Raw genomic sequence first — 17,495 nt, forward strand, 5'->3', positions numbered from 1 at the left:
TGCAATTCCCACTACTTGGGAGGCTGAGGCATGAGAATCACTTGAATGTGGGAGGCCGAGGTTACTGTGAGCCTAGATTGCACCACTGCACTCCAGCCTGGGTGACACAGCGAGACTCTGTCTGTCTCAAAAAAAAGAATGATTGCTTTTTCCCTTTCACTTACAGTTTTTTTTGGAAAGATAAAACGAAGTGACTTTCTTGTTATCTCATGTTTCTTGTAAACAGTGATTTCTTGGTAGAGAAATGAAAATTATTTCTTAATTGGAAGAAAAGAACTTGACAGCTATTGCTATGGTTCTATTTTTATTATTTATTGGCTAAATGTACATAGACTGAAAGGAAAATTAAAAGACAAACTAGACACTAAATCTGGAAAACAGTATATGTTATAATCTGCATTTCATACAATTAAGGGATAATTTTATGCATATTTCCTCAAACAGCAATATAATTAAATTATGCTTAGTATTCAACAAAGTGATTAGAATTCAATTATAGTGGTACTTAGCTTTTAAAAAAATATAAAAGTTACAGAGTGGAAATATAGTAATTAATAAAAGCGTTCAGTTGTGTAGGCTATTTTCTTCCCCCCAGGGAAGTTAATCAGTTAGTTTTGTGCTCCATATGCAGTCGTTGGATCATTTTAAAATTATCAATGATCATTCCTAAATGTGTCAGTGAAAAGCACCAAACTTTGTAAAATATTTGAAGAGATTTATTCTGAAACAAATATGGGTAACCATGGCCTGAGGCACAGTCTCAAGAGGTCCTAAGAACATGTGCCCAAGGTGGTTAAGTTACAGCTTGATTTTATAGGTTTTATGGAGACATACAACATCAATTATTACATGTGAGATATACATTGGTTTGGTTCGGAAAGGTGGGACAACTCAAGATGCGGAGGGGAAGGAGGGAACTTCCAGGTTATAAGATTTTCTGATTGGCAATTGATCGAAAGGGTTATTATCTAAAGACCTAGAATCAATAGAAAGGAATGTCTAGGTTAAAATAAGGGGTTGTGAAGACCAAGGTTTTATCATGCAGATGAAGCCTCCAGGTAGCAGGCTTCCGAGCTTATCAGACCCGAAAAGGTGCTACACTCTTAGTTAATTTTCTCCTGGATCAGGAAAAAGACCTGGAAAGGAATGGGAATTCTCTATAGAATGCAGATTTTCCCCACAAGAGACAGCTTTGCAGGGCCATTTCAAAATATGTCAAATAAATACATTTTGGGGTAAAATCCTTCAATTTGTTTCAGGGTCCGCTATCCATTATGTGATGCTATACTAGAATCAGACTGGAATTTGATGTCCTATTGCTACAAAAAATCTGTTTTGTTAGTCTTAAGATCTCTGTTTTAGTGTTAATGCTGGTCAGCTGTACCTGAATTCCAAAGCAAGGAGGGTATAATGAGGCATGTCTGACCCCCACTTCTCATCATGGCCTGAACTGGTTTTTCAGGTTAATTTTGGAATGGCCTAGGCTGAGGGAAGGGTCCATCAGCTAACTGGGGGTTTAGAATTTTATTTTTGGTTTATAACTAATTATAATAAATGAATATAAAAATTTAAATAAAATATTTAAAGCTGGAATTTCTAATTTGTTTTGAAAATTTAATTAAATACTGGTAAACATCTTATAAAAATAAAACTAATTATGACTTTAGAATTAACACCCAAAGGTCAGTATAAAACTGGGACCCCCAAACTCACTATGCTAAAGAGAATAACTTACTTCCTACTTATTACATCTAGACATATACACACATAGATTCAAGAGTAAGTAATATGAGTTGGGCATGGTTGGCTCATGCCTCTAATCCCAGTACTTTGAGGGGCCAAGGAGGGGGAATCATTTAAAGCCAGGAGTTCAATATCAATTCTGGTGTTAGCAGAAAGGGTTCCTGCCAGAACCCAAGAGAGGGTTCTTGGATCTTGCACAAGAGAGAATTCAGGGCAAGTCCATAGAGTAAAGTGAAAGCAAGTTTTACAAAAGTAAAGGAATAAAAGAATGGTTACTTTCATAGGCAGAGCAACAACCTGAGCTGCTGGTTGGCCATTTTTATGGTTAATTCTTGATTATATGCTAAACAAGGGGTGGATCATTCAGGAGATATCCAGGAAAGGGAGGCAATTCCTGGAACTGAGGGTTCTTCCCCCTGTATGTATGTATGTATGTATGTATATTTTTATTTTCAAGACAGAGTCTCTCTCTGTCACCCAGGCTGGAGTGCAGGGCCATGATCTTGGCTCACTGCAACCTCCACCTGCCAGGTTCAAGCGATTCTCCTGCCTCAGCCTCCCAAGTAGCTGGGACTATAGGCATGTGCCACTACGGCCAGCTAGTTTTTGTATTTTTAGTAGAGACAGGGTTTCACCGTATTGGCTAGGCTAGTCTTGAATTCCTGACCTCGCGATCTGCCCACCTCAGCCTCCCAAAGTGCTGGGATTACAGATGTGAGCCACTGTGCCCAATCAGTCCCCTTTTGGACCATACAGGGTAACTTCCTGATGTTGCCATGGCTTTTGTAAACTGGTGGGAGGGTCTGTTAGCATGCTAATGCTAAGACACTCATTAATTAGTGTATAATGAGTATTGAGGATGACCAGAGGTCACCCTTGTTGCCATCTTGGTTTTGGCCAGCTTCTGTACCACAACCCACTTCACCGGCAAGGTCTTTATGACCTGTATCTTGTGCTGACCTCCTGTCTAATCCTGTGACTAAGAATGCCTTAACCTCCTGGGAATGCAGCCCAGTAGCTCCCAGCCCCTATTCAAGATGGAGTCACTCTGGCTTAAACGCCTCTGACACTGGCAACATAGTGCGATGCAGACTTAAGAAAAAAAAGTATTAGCCAAACACGGTGGCTCACTCTTATAGTTCCAGCTAGTCAGGAGGCTGAGGTTGGAAGAGCTCTTCAGCCCAGGAATTTGAAGTTACAGTGAGATATGATCATTGCTGCTACATTCCAGCCTGGATGACAGAGCAAGACCCTGTCTCTACAAAAAATTTAAAAAAATTTTTTTAAAGTATAATACTAATTGTTTAATATTACAGACTGTTTCTTAGCTACCATGTATAACAGTGCTGAATAATATACCAATTAGTGATTATCACTGGATATTCCAAGTCAAACCTGAAGAGAAGCCAAAAAAAAGGGACATTTGACACTCTGAGACATTGGTAAGGTATCTATTTCATTCATGCTCTCAGAGAGGAAGGATTTGTCAAACTAATTTATTTGTATTTTCTCTTTCCAAAGTGTTTCTGCTTTTGTCCAAATTTTCTCTGTTGTCCAAAGCACAGTCTGTCTCTGACAGCAGAGGTACAACTCACACACCTAGATAGCATGCCAGGGTAGTCACCGTTTTTTGTTTTTTTTTTTTGAGATGGAGTCTCACTCTGTTGCCCAGGCTGGAGTGCAGTGGTGCAATCTTGGCTCACTGTAACCTCTGCCTCCCGGGTTCAAGTGATTCTCACGCCTCAGCCTCCTGAGTAGCTGGGATTATAGGCATGCACCACCACACCCGGATAATTTTTGTATTTTTAGTAGAGGCAGGGTTTCACCATGTTGGTCAGGCTGGTCTCGAACTCCTGACCTCAAGAGATCCAACTGCCTTGGCCTCTCAAAGTGCTGGGATTATAGGCATGAGCCACTGTGCCCAGACAGTCACCTTTTATTTTGAGCAAGAGCTGTGGAGAAACATTTACTTGGAGCCTAAATGAAGCTAGTGTCACAAAAGGGAATATTTGAGGTTATAGATTGCACTGGGGCAGCTCTGAGTGCTGGATCGTGAGTGACATATACCAGTGTGTTTTCTCATAAGTTGACAGCCTTCTCTCGATGATACATAGAGCCCTGTAATGTGTGGGGCCTAGGCGCCCAGTTCTAAAGTTGGCATTGAGTCTTAGCATTAAGTATGCACATATTCAGATCATGCTTCTATTTTCCAGTACAGTAATCATTCCCACAGCTGTTTCTTTTACTTTTACTTTTTCGTTTTCGTTTTTATTGAGACAGGATCTCATTCTATCACCCAGGCTGGAGTGCAGTGGTGTGATCAAGGCTCACCGCACCCTCAACCTTCTGGACTCAGGTGACTCTTCTGCCTCAGCCTCCTGAGTAGCTGGGACCACCAGTGCGTGCTACCATACCTGGCTAATTTCTTTTAAAATTATTTGTAGAGACAGGGTTTCATTATATTGCTCAGGCTGGTATCAAACTCCTGGGCTTAAGCAAGCCTCTCACCTCGGACTCCCAACATGCTAGGATTACAGGTTTGAGCCACCGTGTCCAGCCACACGGCTGTTTCTATCATTCTGTATTCCAGAGATCACCAGTTCTAGTCTTCTGCAGGGGTAGTTGCTCAATGTCATGGGTAAGAGAGGGGAACTACAGATCTACCTCCTTTTAAGTTTTGTATTAATTTTTTTTTCAATTTTGAAATAATTTTAAATTTATAAAAGTGTTGCAAAGATGGTACAGAGAGTTCCTGTGTACTCTTCATCAAGCTTCACTATTAACATTTTTCTTTTTTTTTTTTTTTTTTTTTTTTTGAGACGGAGTCTCGCTCTGTCGCCCAGGCTGGAGTGCAGTGGCCGGATCTCAGCTCACTGCAAGCTCCGCCTCATGGGTTTGCGCCATTCTCCTGCCTCAGCCTCCCGAGTAGCTGGGACTACAGGCGCCCGCCACCTCGCCCGGCTAGTTTTTTGTATTTTTTTTTAGTAGAGACGGGGTTTCACCGCATTAGCCAGGATGGTCTCGATCTCCTGACCTCGTGATCCGGCCGTCTCGGCCTCCCAAAGTGCTGGGATTACAGGCTTGAGCCACCGCGCCCGGCCAACGTTTTTCATAATCATGGTGCATTTATTGAAACTAAGAAATTAACATGAGTACGATGCTATGAAGTAAACCATAGACTTTATTAGGCTCTCACCAGTTTTTCCGCTAACGTCTTTTTTTCTGTTTCAAGATATCACGTTGTATTTGGTCATGATGACTCCTTAGTCTCCAATCTGTGCCAGTTTTTTTGGTCTTGTCTTTCATGACCTTGGCGATTTTTGAAGAATAATGGCCAGGTATTTTGTAGGATGCCCCTTAACTTAGATTTGTCTGATATTGGGATTTGTCATGATTAGACTGGGAATGTGGGTTTGGGGGAAGAATACCACAGAGGTGAACTGCCCTTTCCATTGCATCATATGAGAGGTGCATGATATCCACGTGACTATGAGTGCTGATGTTAAACTTGATCACTTGGTTAAGGTGGTGTCTGAAAGGTTTCTCTTGTTACTCTTTTTCCATACTTTATTCTTTAGAAGAAAGACACTAAGTACAGCCCACAATCAAGGAGTGGAGAATTCATTTTAAAACTGCATTTGACCAATACTTATTTAATACTCTCCCACCCCTACTTGCAAAAGTTCACTTGGTTCCTGACCCTTTAGAAGATTCTGTGGTATATATCAGCTTAGTTTTTGGCTTCTCCTACTGTATCCTAAGTCATTTTTCTGTTTTCCAGTCTCCAAAATTTTGTTGCTATTGTCTCTTTTCTTCTCTCTGTATTTGTAGGTTTGCGAGTTTTTGGTTTTTTTTTTCTTTAATCCCTTTACTGCAGCTTTAGTGGGGCTTCAGAGAGATTAAAATTGGATTTTTATGTTCAATCTGCCTTCTCTATTTGGAAGTTCTGGGAGAAACATTTTTGTATGTGTGTGTGTGTGTGTGTGAGATAGAGTCTCACTCTGTTGCCCAGGCTTGGGTGCAGTGGCATGATCTCGGCTCACCGAAACCTCCACCTCCCAGGTTCAAGCAATTCTCCTGTCTCAGCCTCCCGAGTAGCTGGGACTACAGGTGCATGCCATCACACCCGGGTAATTTTTGTATTTTAGTAGAGATGGGGCTTCACCATATTGGTTAGGCTGGTCTCGACCTCTTGACCTCAGGTGATCCAACCCACTTCAGCCTCCCAAAGTGCTGGGATTACAGGCATGAGCCACCACGCCCAGCCAGAGAAACATTTTATCATCATCAAAATTGATATTTAATCTGTGTTTAGATTTGCCATTTCTGCTTGTCATAGTTCTGCCATTGATATAATACATGAAATTACTGAATACTTTTTGGGCACCATTGTTACATTTTGTAAAGAATTGTGAACAATCAGAAATTCAGTTCACAGCTAGAGAAGAAAGTCTTCTAGTATTGGCTGGTGTGACTAGTACTAATTTTCAAAGGTAAATTAGGGTTACTGCTATAAAGCAGGGATTACAATGGGGTGCTTCTGTATACTCCAATGCCCAGTTACTAAGGTTACTGAAAAACAAAGCAGGATTGGACACCTCAGGGGTCAAAGTTTGAGTCAGTCCACCGAGCAAAGAACCTTAACTGGTATAAGCTAGCCAAAGGCAACCTAAACTTGAATGGGTAGATAAGGGGAGTTACAATATCCACTATGGCTTCTTGACCAGTTACATAAAGGAGGACTGTAGCTCTCTGTGTATCTGCTCCCTCTCCTTTCTCTTCCACCTTTTGTTTTCCTACACTTTTATAGAGTGTTTTGATATCAGATATGTTTACCATTTACTGACTGAGTTGCACTTTTTTATTTTTTATGCATTTTTATAATTTTTATTACTTTTTCTTTTTTTTTTGAGAATTAAATCGTTTATTGATTACACATGATAATGGATGATACACAAGCTTCATTCCCATCTATAATTTTATCTGGTACCATTATTCAATTTAGATATATTGCATAGGATGTGCCAACAATCACTTTTATAACCAATAATTCCATGATTTTGCTTGGGTAATCCCTTTTAACGGTGAACTTCAGGTCACAACAGTAACTATCAGTTCAACTACACCAAGGTTTCCGAAGACAATGGCTTCTCCACCCAAGCAGGTTGTATATAAATTCCAAATAGAACCTGGTATCACCCTGAAGGAATTCTAACTTCACACTGTTGGGGAAGTTTACCAAGATGGCTTCAGAGCAGACTAACTTTACACAGCACATTAAAAAAAAGACATTTATTCAGAGTCACGATCAGACTATTACATTTAGCAATCAACAGCATGGGTGCAAAAAAAAAAAAAAAATCTACATTAAAACCCTTTGTTGGAATGCTTTACACTTTCCACAGAACAGAAACTAAAATAACCTGTTATACAATTAGTCACAAATACAGTCCTCGAGTTTTTTGCCCATACACATGAGTATTTGTCTAAAACATGTCTTCTTTGTAGCAGCATTATCTTTTTCAATAAAGATAATGTATTTGTTACTACATCTATGTAATACATCTATGTGGCTTATAAATATCATTCTGTACTGTACTCAGAACAGCAGATACTGTTCTGTACTCTGCTTTCGTCGCTGCATAATATATACTAGTGCACAGGAAGAGTCCTTTTTTTCAGCTCTGTAGATGTACTAATATTTATTTAACCAATGCCCTATAGAAAATGTCTTGAGTTTGTTTCTCGTTTTTGGCTTTACAAACAGTGCTGCAGTGAATAACTTCATATGAACCTCATTGTGTAGGTTTGTAGCTGTATTTGCATAAACATTCTCAGAAGTAGTAGAGATGTAGAGTATCAATTTAGTATTATAATGTGTCTAGAGTACATTATAATAACATTATATAACAGGGATTATCTATCATCTGTTTTAATAGGGACAATCAGGAAAATAGCAATCATTTCTAGTACTTACAACAGGGAAAATTTAATGCAGGAAAGTGGTTACCAGGTGTTGGAGGAACTGAGTACCTAACAGAGAAAGGAGAGCAATTCAGATATTAGTAACAACAGAAAACCATTGCCTGTAGCCTGGAAAGACAAAAGTAAGAAGACAAGAATCACTGAATTCTGGAGCTGGAGGTCATTTATTGGAGGCTAGGGTCTCTATGGACCTGTGTGATGAGAACTGGAGCCGCTGAGGAGATGCAGTCACTGCCAGAGAAGTGACTGAGTTAGAAGAGGAAGGGGGAGAAATGCCCTAGTTTATTCCTATTCCTTTCCTCTTCATCCTCCAATCTTTCAGAAACCAGCTGACAGTGAGTCTGGGAATCACAATCAATGGGGCAACCCCTTGTGATACAAAGCAGAGCAGGAAAGGGCAAGGAATGCATTTGAGGACAAATGGACTCAGAATCCGTATTGTTCACCCCTTCTGCTACTCAGCATTCAAGTTCACCCTTCTACCCATGTTTGATACCTTCATACTTCTGTCCGTCATACAAACAAGAGGAGAGACACCAAGTCCCATCAATCATTGTATCCATCTCAAGTCTGGGATCTACTGGTGATCCTCATTCCTTCCCATCAGGTGTGGGTGTGTCTTTTTGTGGCCTGGTGACCTACGAACTAAATTGTAAATTAAGCAACCACCAACACTTTCCATACAAAACTGTGGGGGAAGGGAAAGGGGACAAAATAGAAAACATTGGTTAATATATACATAACAAGTACACGTGAATGCTACAATTCTTGTTGCTGTAAAAAGTCACAAGGATTAAGTGGATTTTTATCATTTCCTTCTTCTACCATTTATTCCATATTTCCTTTGTTTTTAGCTAGGACTGCAAATGGTTTGGGTTCCTTACTTGCAGGATGACTGTATCAGTCAGGATACAGCCAGAACAACAGAAACCACAGTTGGCATTTCAACAGAAATAATTTAACATAAGGAATTGGCTAAGGAGTTTGGGGGAACAAAAAAAGCAAAAAAAAAAAAAAAAAAAAAGTCGGGAGGCAGATATTGAACATAGACATAGTAACTATAGGAGGAAGCTACCACTCCTACAGGTGAAGACACAAAAGGAAGTTTGCACAAAAGGAAACTTAAAGGAGAGGCATCTCAGACTTCTGAGGAGGGGCCACTGCCTAACTCTTGCTGGATCATTGATAAGATATGTTGAGGCTGGTTCTAGGAATGCCAAAAAAGTTGAGTATTATAAATGATAGCCACTTGTCAGGAAGGAAGCATATTTCATCTCACTCCTTCTGCCTTGAAGAACTAACAGGAAACCAATTGGCAAAGTAGAAATATAGTTCTCATAGTTCCAGCCCTGTGGTCATAAAGAAGAGTATAAATGTGTAAGTTTGGACTGAGAGACAATGGCATAACAACTGGGACAGCTCATTACCTTGCTTACTTAATATTCACACACAACTGTCTCTGTATTTTTGAGCTTCCCATACAGCAATTTGAAAATGGCAGCTTTTTCTTTAGCAAGATACTGCTATCCTTTGTAGAAATTGACACTCTTGGCCGGGCGCAGAGACTCATGCCTGTAATCCCAGCACTTTGGAAGGTCGAGGCAGGTGGATTGCTTGAGCCTAGGAGTTCGAGACCAGTCTGGGCAACATGATGAAACCCCATCTCTACTAAAAATAAAAAATAAAAAAAATAGCTGGGTGTGGTGGCACATGCCTGTAATCCCAGCTACTCAGGAGGCTGAGGCACAAGAATAGCTTGAACCTGGGAAGTGGAGGTTGCAGTGAGTGGAGATCACACCACTGCACTCCAGCCTGGGTGACAGAACAAGACTCGGTCTCAAAAAAGTAAATAAGTAAAAATAAATAAATTGACACTCTCACCCTTTCCCATAAACAGATGATCCCAAATTACATTAATCTCTGGATTATGTGTTAATTACTCCTCAATTCAGTAAAGTCCCTTATGAACCTTCTGTAACCTAAAGATGAAATTGTAAAGTTAACAATTGCCATTAATTTTTAAAATTACAGTGGGAAAGGAGAAGAAAAAAATGTTAATATATACAGAAATACATAAATACACATTTATACATTAAGCAAGTAAGAAATAATGCTTAGTTATTAGTCTTTATTTCTGTCTAGTCACGAGCCTGTGGTTAGTGTCCCTTCCTCCCCAGTTCATTTCATGCTTCCTGTACTCCGAACTAGCATTTACCAAGTGGTGTGCTCCAAACTGTCATTCCTGAAGGGTCTGAATCTTCAGTGGTCCTGTCTTTTCTTGGTTATTGTAGTTTACCACATTAACTTTTACTATCAGCAATGGGAATATAGGAGTGCTATGTACCATGAATGACAGCATCCCCATATATAGTCCTTCCTAGCCTCACTTTGTAGCAGCAACCCAATGTTTCTTTAGTTGTCAGGATCAGTCACTCCATCCAGTAATTCCCTTCTTTGCCCATTGGTTCAGTTGCATATAGAATCTAAAACCGCCATTTAGCTGTTAGAAATTCAATGGAAACATTCTGTCTTGGGAATAAAGCAGAGTTCAAGTTATGGGAAGAAGAATTCTGTGAAGAAGTGTAATAGTAAGAGAAGCCACTTTCTCTTCTACTCCTTGACTATGGACTTGTGTACTGTGGCTTTGGGAGAAATAGTGCCATACATTGGTCAATGGCTCAAAGCATATATTGTTCTTTGCAGACAGGCCCAACCTTACAAAATGTTTCTCAGCTCAGGTTGTAACTGAGTCTGTAGTAGGCCATTCCATTGTTATATTGGGCCAGATATTTCTAGATGGTGGGGTGTGCAGTAAGACTATTTCTTTCTATGATTTGCAAACTCTAATTACACTTCTAAGATGTGTTCCTTAGAAGCTGTGTTGAGTAGGATACCATGATATTGAGTAAGGAATTATGTGGTAGTGTTGGCAGAAACACAATGGGCAGGAAAGGCAAATCCATACACAGAATAGATGTCTATTCTAGCACAAACAAATGGCTTTCATTTCCATGATGGAAGGGGTGCTTTATAATCAATGTACCAACACGCAGTTGGCTGATCGCCTTGGGAAATGGTGCCATATTGGAGACTCACAGTTTAGATTCTGTTCTTGATAATTTGGGCACTCAGTGCCAACAGATTAGCTTGGTGAGGGGAAGTCCACTTTGTTGGGTCTGTGCTTCATTTCTGCCACTGTGACCATTTTGTACATAAGCCCATTAAAACAGAAGATGAGGAAAGATGCTGACTGATAGTCCCAGAACAAGTCACTTTGTTCACCCCTATTGTTGAAGCCTCCTCTACAGTGGATGTACCTTGGTAAGCACTCACACAATTTCCTTCACATTTAGCACTCATTCTGAAAGATCTGTGCATGTGTCTCTTCTTCAGCCTTCCTAGTTATCAATCTTCCAGGCTTGTTCTTTTCAATTTCCTGACCAGGTGACCAAAGCATTATTCACTGTCCACAGATGAGTGTACCACAGGCCATCCCTCCTTCCTGGCTGAGGGGACTTCAAGGTGTACTGCCAAAACTTCTGCCCTCTGGGAGGGTTTTCCTTCACCATTCCTCTTCAGCGGCATCTCTGAGTGAGTATACTGGTACTAGTGTAATGTGGACACCCTTCTGTGAACCAGGCCCAAGTTGGTTTAAATTTGTTTTTAATTTTTTTTTGGAAAATTTTAAATTGACACATAATAATTGTACATATTTATGACATAGTTATGTTGTGATTTATACAATGTATAGTGATCAGGTCAGGGTAATTAGCATGTCCATTACCTCAAACATTTATCATTTCTTTGTGTTGGGAACATTCAATATCCTTTTTCTAGCTATTTGAAACTATAAGATATTATTAAGTATAGTCATCCTATAGTGGCATAGAACACTATAACTTATTTCTCCTATCTATTTGTATCCTTTAACAAATCTCTATCTCCCTTTTCCCCCTACTCTTCTCAGCCTTTAGTATCCTTTGTTCTACTTTTTACTTCTATGAGATCAACTTTTTTTTAGCTTCCACGTATGAGTGAGAACATGCAGTGTTGGACTTTCTGTTCCTGGCTTATTTCACTTAACATAATGTCCTCCATTTCCATCCATGTTGCCCTGAATTACAGGATTTTATTCTTTATTATGGCTCAATAGTACTCCATTTTGTGTGTGTGTGTGTGTGTATGTATATATGTGTGTGTGTGTATATATATATGTGTGTGTGTGTGTATATATATATATATCACATTTTTCTTATTCATCCATCTGTTGTTGGACACGTAGATTGATTCCATATCTTGGCTCTCATGAATAGTGCTGCAGTAAACATGGGGATGCAGGTTTCTTTTCAATACATTGATTTCCTTTCCTTTGGATAAATACCCAGTAGAGGAATTTCTGAATCATATTGTGGCTCTATTTGTAGTTTTTTGAGGAACCTCCATACTGTTCTCCCTACTGGCTGTACTAGTTTACATTCCCACCAAGTGTATGAGAGTTCCCTTCTGTCTGCATCTTTGCCAGCATTTTTTTTTTTTGTCTTTTTGATAATAGCCAGCCTGACTGTGGTGAGATGTTATATCATTGTGGTTGTGATTTACATTTCCCTGATAATTGATATTGAGCATTTTTTCATATACATGTTGGTCATTCGTATGTCTTCTTTCGAAAAATGTTCAGATCACTTGCCCATTTTTTAGTCATATTGTTTGTTTGTTTGTTTTTTTGCTGTTGAGATATTTGAGTTCCTGTATATTCTGGATATCAATCCCTGGTCAGATGAGTAGTTTGCAGATATTTTCTCTCATTCTGTAAGTTGTCTTTTCACTGTGTTGATTGTTTTCTTTGCTGTGCAGAAGCTTTTTAGTTTGATGTAATCCCATTTATTTTTGCATTTGTTGCCTGTGCTTTTGAGGTCTTATTCATAAAATCTTTTCCCAGAGCAATGTCCTGAAGCATTTCCCCTAAAAGCTTTCTTCTAGCACTTTTATAGTTTTTGTTTTACATTTAGGTCTTTGATCCATTTTGAGTTGATTTTTGTGTATGGTGAGAGATAGGGGCCTAGTTTCATTCTTCTGTGTATAGATATTCAGTTTTCCCAGCACTATTTATTTATTTATTTGAGACAGGGTCTTGCTTTATCACCCAGACTGCAGTACAATGGTGCAATCATGGCTTACTGCACCTCAACTTCCCAGGCTCAAGTGATCCTCCCACCTCAGCTTCCCAAGTCACTAGGACTATTGGTGCATGCCACTACACCTGGCTGTTTAAAAAATATATATTCTGTGTGTTTGTAGAGAGGGGTCTCCCTTTGTTGCCCAGACTTGTCTTGAACTTCTGGGTGCAAGCAATCCTCCCTGCTCATCCTCCCAAAGTGTTGTGATTACAGGCATGAGCCATCGTGCCTGGCCCAGCACTGTTTATTGAAGAGACTGTCCTTTCCCCAATGTATGTTCTTGGTCCCTTTGCCAAAAATCAGTGGGCTGTAGATACATAGATTAATTTCTGGATTCTCTATTCTGTCTCATTGGTCTATGTGTCTGTTTTTATATCAGTGCCATGCTGTTTTGGTTACTGTGGCTTTGTGGTATATTTTGAAGTCAGGTGGTATCATGCCTCCAGCTTTGTTTTTTGGCTTGTGTTTGCCTTGGCTATTCAAGATCTTTTGTGGTCCTACATAAATTTTAGGATTTTTTTTGTTTCTATGAAGAATGTCATTAGTATTTTGACAGGGATAAGGCCCAAGTGTATTTTTCCCCCTCTTTCAACAGGTCATAAGGAACTCCCCATGAAACCACAAGTGCTGGTTGAGGGAGAGGCCAAAAGGCATCAGAAGTAGGTACTGTGGGGATCTGGGCCACCTGCTCATGTAACTTGCTTATGCTCTGAGCTTGCTCAAGTCTGTTCTTGCACATACTATGTCTATTTGATAATGGATTGCTGCTGCACACTATTATAGCTAGGTCTTGTTTATAATGGGCAAGTTATGTCATGTAATAGTTAGGTCTTGTAATAGGAATTCCACAGTTAAACAGTTTCTTCCAGGGCATAATAGTGAGCTATGAGCTGCTTCTTTAAGGGAGCAGAGGAGGGTATGTTTCTGTAAGCTAGCTATGTGTTGTGTAATTTTCCTGTTGAGACTTGCCAAAAGAGCCGTGCAGCATTCTTACCACAGACACTTGGAGCACCACTGGATAGACAGACTGGAATGGCACTGCCTCGACCCACTGTAGAGCCTTCTCTTGCTTCAGGCACTATTCAGAAGTAGCAGCCTTACAAGTTACTTGGTGTAACTGGATCAGAGTAGAGCATCCACTTGTGGTTTGTGTTGCCTACAAAATCTAAAGAGGCCCAGAACTGGCACAATAATCCTGAACTTGGAGAACAAAGACTGCATAACATTACCTATTGATATAGCGGCCAGACGTGACTTTGGTTGTTTTCCCTTCATATGTGGTTGTATAAAAAATAGTATATTTTGTTAAGTAGGAACTTTTTTGGACTTGTATTATGGTAAGACAGGTATATGTGTCCTGTAAGCTGTCTGAATATTTCTTTCTTTCTTTTTGGTCTAACTAGCATCTCTTGGTCTGGGCAAACTTCCCTTCCCAATTTGGGTGGTTCTGATGAGTAAAGGTAAATTACCAGATAGCAAAGCAAGAGGGCATTCTAGAAAATAATTTCAGTGGAAGCAAAAGCCTATGGGCATGGTGGGTTCTGGGAGCAGTAATTAGTTCAGTTGCGTAGTAAGTAGCACTAGAGGTTAAGAGTATGAAGAGTGGAGTGTTGGGAGATAAAACTGGAAATGTTAGGTAGGGCTATACTGGAAGGAGCTTTATGTATCATATGAAGAAGGTGGACAAAATCCTAGGCTGAGGGAAACGTAGTGATGTTTTTTTTTTTTTTTTTGGCAGGGCTGTCATGTGATCACATCACATTGGTGTGAAAGATATTCCCTGAGGGAGAATTGGAGATGAGCAATACTAGGGGTAGAACTATTATTTAAAATTACCTAGTAATTCTGAATAAAATGATGAGACATGAGCTAAGTAAGGTAGTGCGAATTAGAGGAGAAAATGAATTTAAATGATACATAGGAAGTGGAATTGACAGACTTGGTGGCTGACTATATGTGGAGTGGGAAGAGAGAACAAGAATTTATATATGTGGTTAAAAATTTTATACTTGTGGTGCCGGGCGCGGTGGCTCACGCCTGTAATCCCAGCACTTTGGGAGGCCGAGGCGGGCGGATCACGAGGTCAGGAGATCGAGACCATCCTGGCTAACACGGTGAAACCCCGTCTCTACTAAAAATGCAAAAAATTAGCCAGGCGAGGCGGCGGGCGCCTGTAGTCCCAGCTACTCGGGAGGCTGAGGCAGGAGAATGGCGTGAACCCGGGAGGCGGAGCTTGCAGTGAGCCGAGATCGCGCCACTGCACTCCAGCCTGGGCGACTAAGCGAGACTCTGCCTCAAAAAAAAAAAAAAAAAAAAAAAAAAAAAAAAAATTTTATACTTGTGTGACACAATCTGGTTTGAGCTTGAGTGGGATTCAGAGAGATCTGGGCCTAGTGTAGAGTGACCAGCTGTTCTGGTTTATCCAAGATTAAAGGATTTCGATTTCTTGGGATGTGAGGCTTCCAGTGCTAAAACTGTGAAAGTCCCCAGCAAACCAGGACAAATTGGTCACACTAGCCTAATATGAACGGGTGGACAGATTAGTGATAGGAGCTTATCGGCATAAGCACTGAAACACCTTCTGGGATAACCATGACTTGTCAAGAGAGCCTTTAGTGGTGCAAAGAAATGGTGGTCCTTGATAATGCGTGGTATTTGCCATTCAAATCTACCCCCACAATGGATCCAATATGGGGTTCCACGGAGAAAGGGAGTTGGAAGTAAAATACGAAAGAACTGTTTCACTAATCTGTGACCCCGTTTAACAGAGTGTAACTCAGAGGGGACAGATTCTTTCTCACCATGGACTACCCCACAGCTCTGGAAACCTGAGGGCATTGGGAAATTCAGTTAAACACAGGCTGGGGGAGTTGCAAAGGATGGAGAGGGTGGAGAAAGGGAGAAGGAGGAACTGGTAACCTGTACTGGTACAAGAAGAACTAAAATACTTAGCAGAGCAGAATAACATCTGTGCAGTGGGGCATAAATCAGTGAAATACTAGTTATTACAGCAAAGGTGACATCAGCAGGCTTTTCTTGAAGCAATTCCTTTCAGAAGGAAATGTGTTGATTACTTTCTTTGTTATGTTGCACCATCTAGTGGTTATTCTCATGTACTTTTTCCTAGTTAGCTGTTTAAAAGAAGGTAGGTGAATTAAAAACTTGAGCTGATTCCAAAGTCGTCATTTATTCATTCATTCATTCATTCATTCATTCACTTCACAAATCCTGAGTATGTTTACCTTCTATATTCCAGTTACATTTCTAGGCCTTGGGGTTACAGCTGTGAACAAAACTGAAAGAACCCTGAACTCATTGATGAAAGAGTACATTTCATTTTTTTCCCTATGTGAATGTTCTCTTTTCAAAGCACCATTTACTGAAAAGATTACCTTTTTTCTTTAGGACTCTGCAGTGCCGTTACTGTTATATATGAAGTGTCCATTTATGTGTGAGTCATTGCATAATCTTGGTTATGCTCCCTTGATTTATTTGTCAATTTCTGTGACAATATCATATTGTCTTTATGATTTTACTTTATAATCATTATTAATATTTAGTACAACAAGAACTCCCACCTTATTTTTTAAAAGAATGTTTGGGTTCTTGGCCTTTAAATTTTCCATAAAGTTTAAAATCAGTCTGTCAAATTCTGTCAAAAAAACCCTATTGAGAATATTTATTGGGGTTGAACTGAATCATTAAATCATTCTAGAATGAACTGACGTTTTTACACTATTGAGCCTTCCAATTCACTATTTACTTCAGTCTTCCTTAGTGTCTTTCAACAGATATAAAAGTCTTATATATCTTTTGGTACATTTATTTGTAGATGCTTGATTTTTTTTAAGGCTAAAAAGGCATCTTTAAAAAATTATTTGCTAACAATTTATGACTGGTGTTTAGAAATATAACTACTTTTGTCATACTGATTATTCATCTAGGAATTTTGTTAAATGCTCTTATAATTTGAATAAATCTCTTTTTCCTACATATACAATTTATTGTCTGTAGATAACTATACCATTAATTTATTTTTCTTATCCTTCATGTACTAGTTAGAAGCTCTAGTATAACATAGAATAGAAATGGCGATATGAAGCAGACTTTAATTGTTCCTGACTTTAGAGGAAAAACTATTGACATAAAACACTAATTTTCAGCCAGGCGCGGTGGCTCAAGCCTGTAATCCCAGCACTTTGGGAGGCCAAGACGGGCGGATCACGAGGTCAGGAGATCGAGACCATCCTGGCTAGCACCGTGAAACCCCGTCTCTACTAAAAAATACAAAAAACTAGCCAGGCGAGGTGGCGGGCGCCTGTAGTCCCAGCTACTCAGGAGGCTGAGGCAGGAGAATGGCATGAACCCGGGAGGCAGAGCTTGCAGTGAGCCGAGATCTGGCCACTGCACTCCAGCCTGGGTGACAGAGCAAGACTCCGTCTCAAAAAAAAAAAAACAAAACAAAACAAAAAAAAAAACCACTAATTTTCTTTGGTTTTCTACAGATGCTTTTTATTAGATTAGGAACTTTCGTTCTATTTCTTTTTTTTAAAAGTTTAAAAATAATGAATGGATATTAAGTTTTATCAA

General features: G+C 39.7%; 1 long non-coding RNA gene across 1 annotated transcript in view; it reads left to right on the forward strand.

Annotated features, from left to right (window-relative positions):
* The window catches only part of LOC110741363, a 61,337-nt gene that overhangs the window by 11,990 nt on the left and 31,852 nt on the right, over positions 1-17,495 (forward strand). The window contains exon 2 of the long non-coding RNA XR_002517435.2: positions 11,202-11,319. This is a non-coding gene — a long non-coding RNA (uncharacterized LOC110741363). The remainder of the gene's footprint in view (positions 1-11,201; positions 11,320-17,495) is intronic.

This window comes from Papio anubis, chromosome 13, assembly GCF_008728515.1.
Source record: "Papio anubis isolate 15944 chromosome 13, Panubis1.0, whole genome shotgun sequence".
NCBI lineage: Eukaryota > Metazoa > Chordata > Mammalia > Primates > Cercopithecidae > Papio > Papio anubis.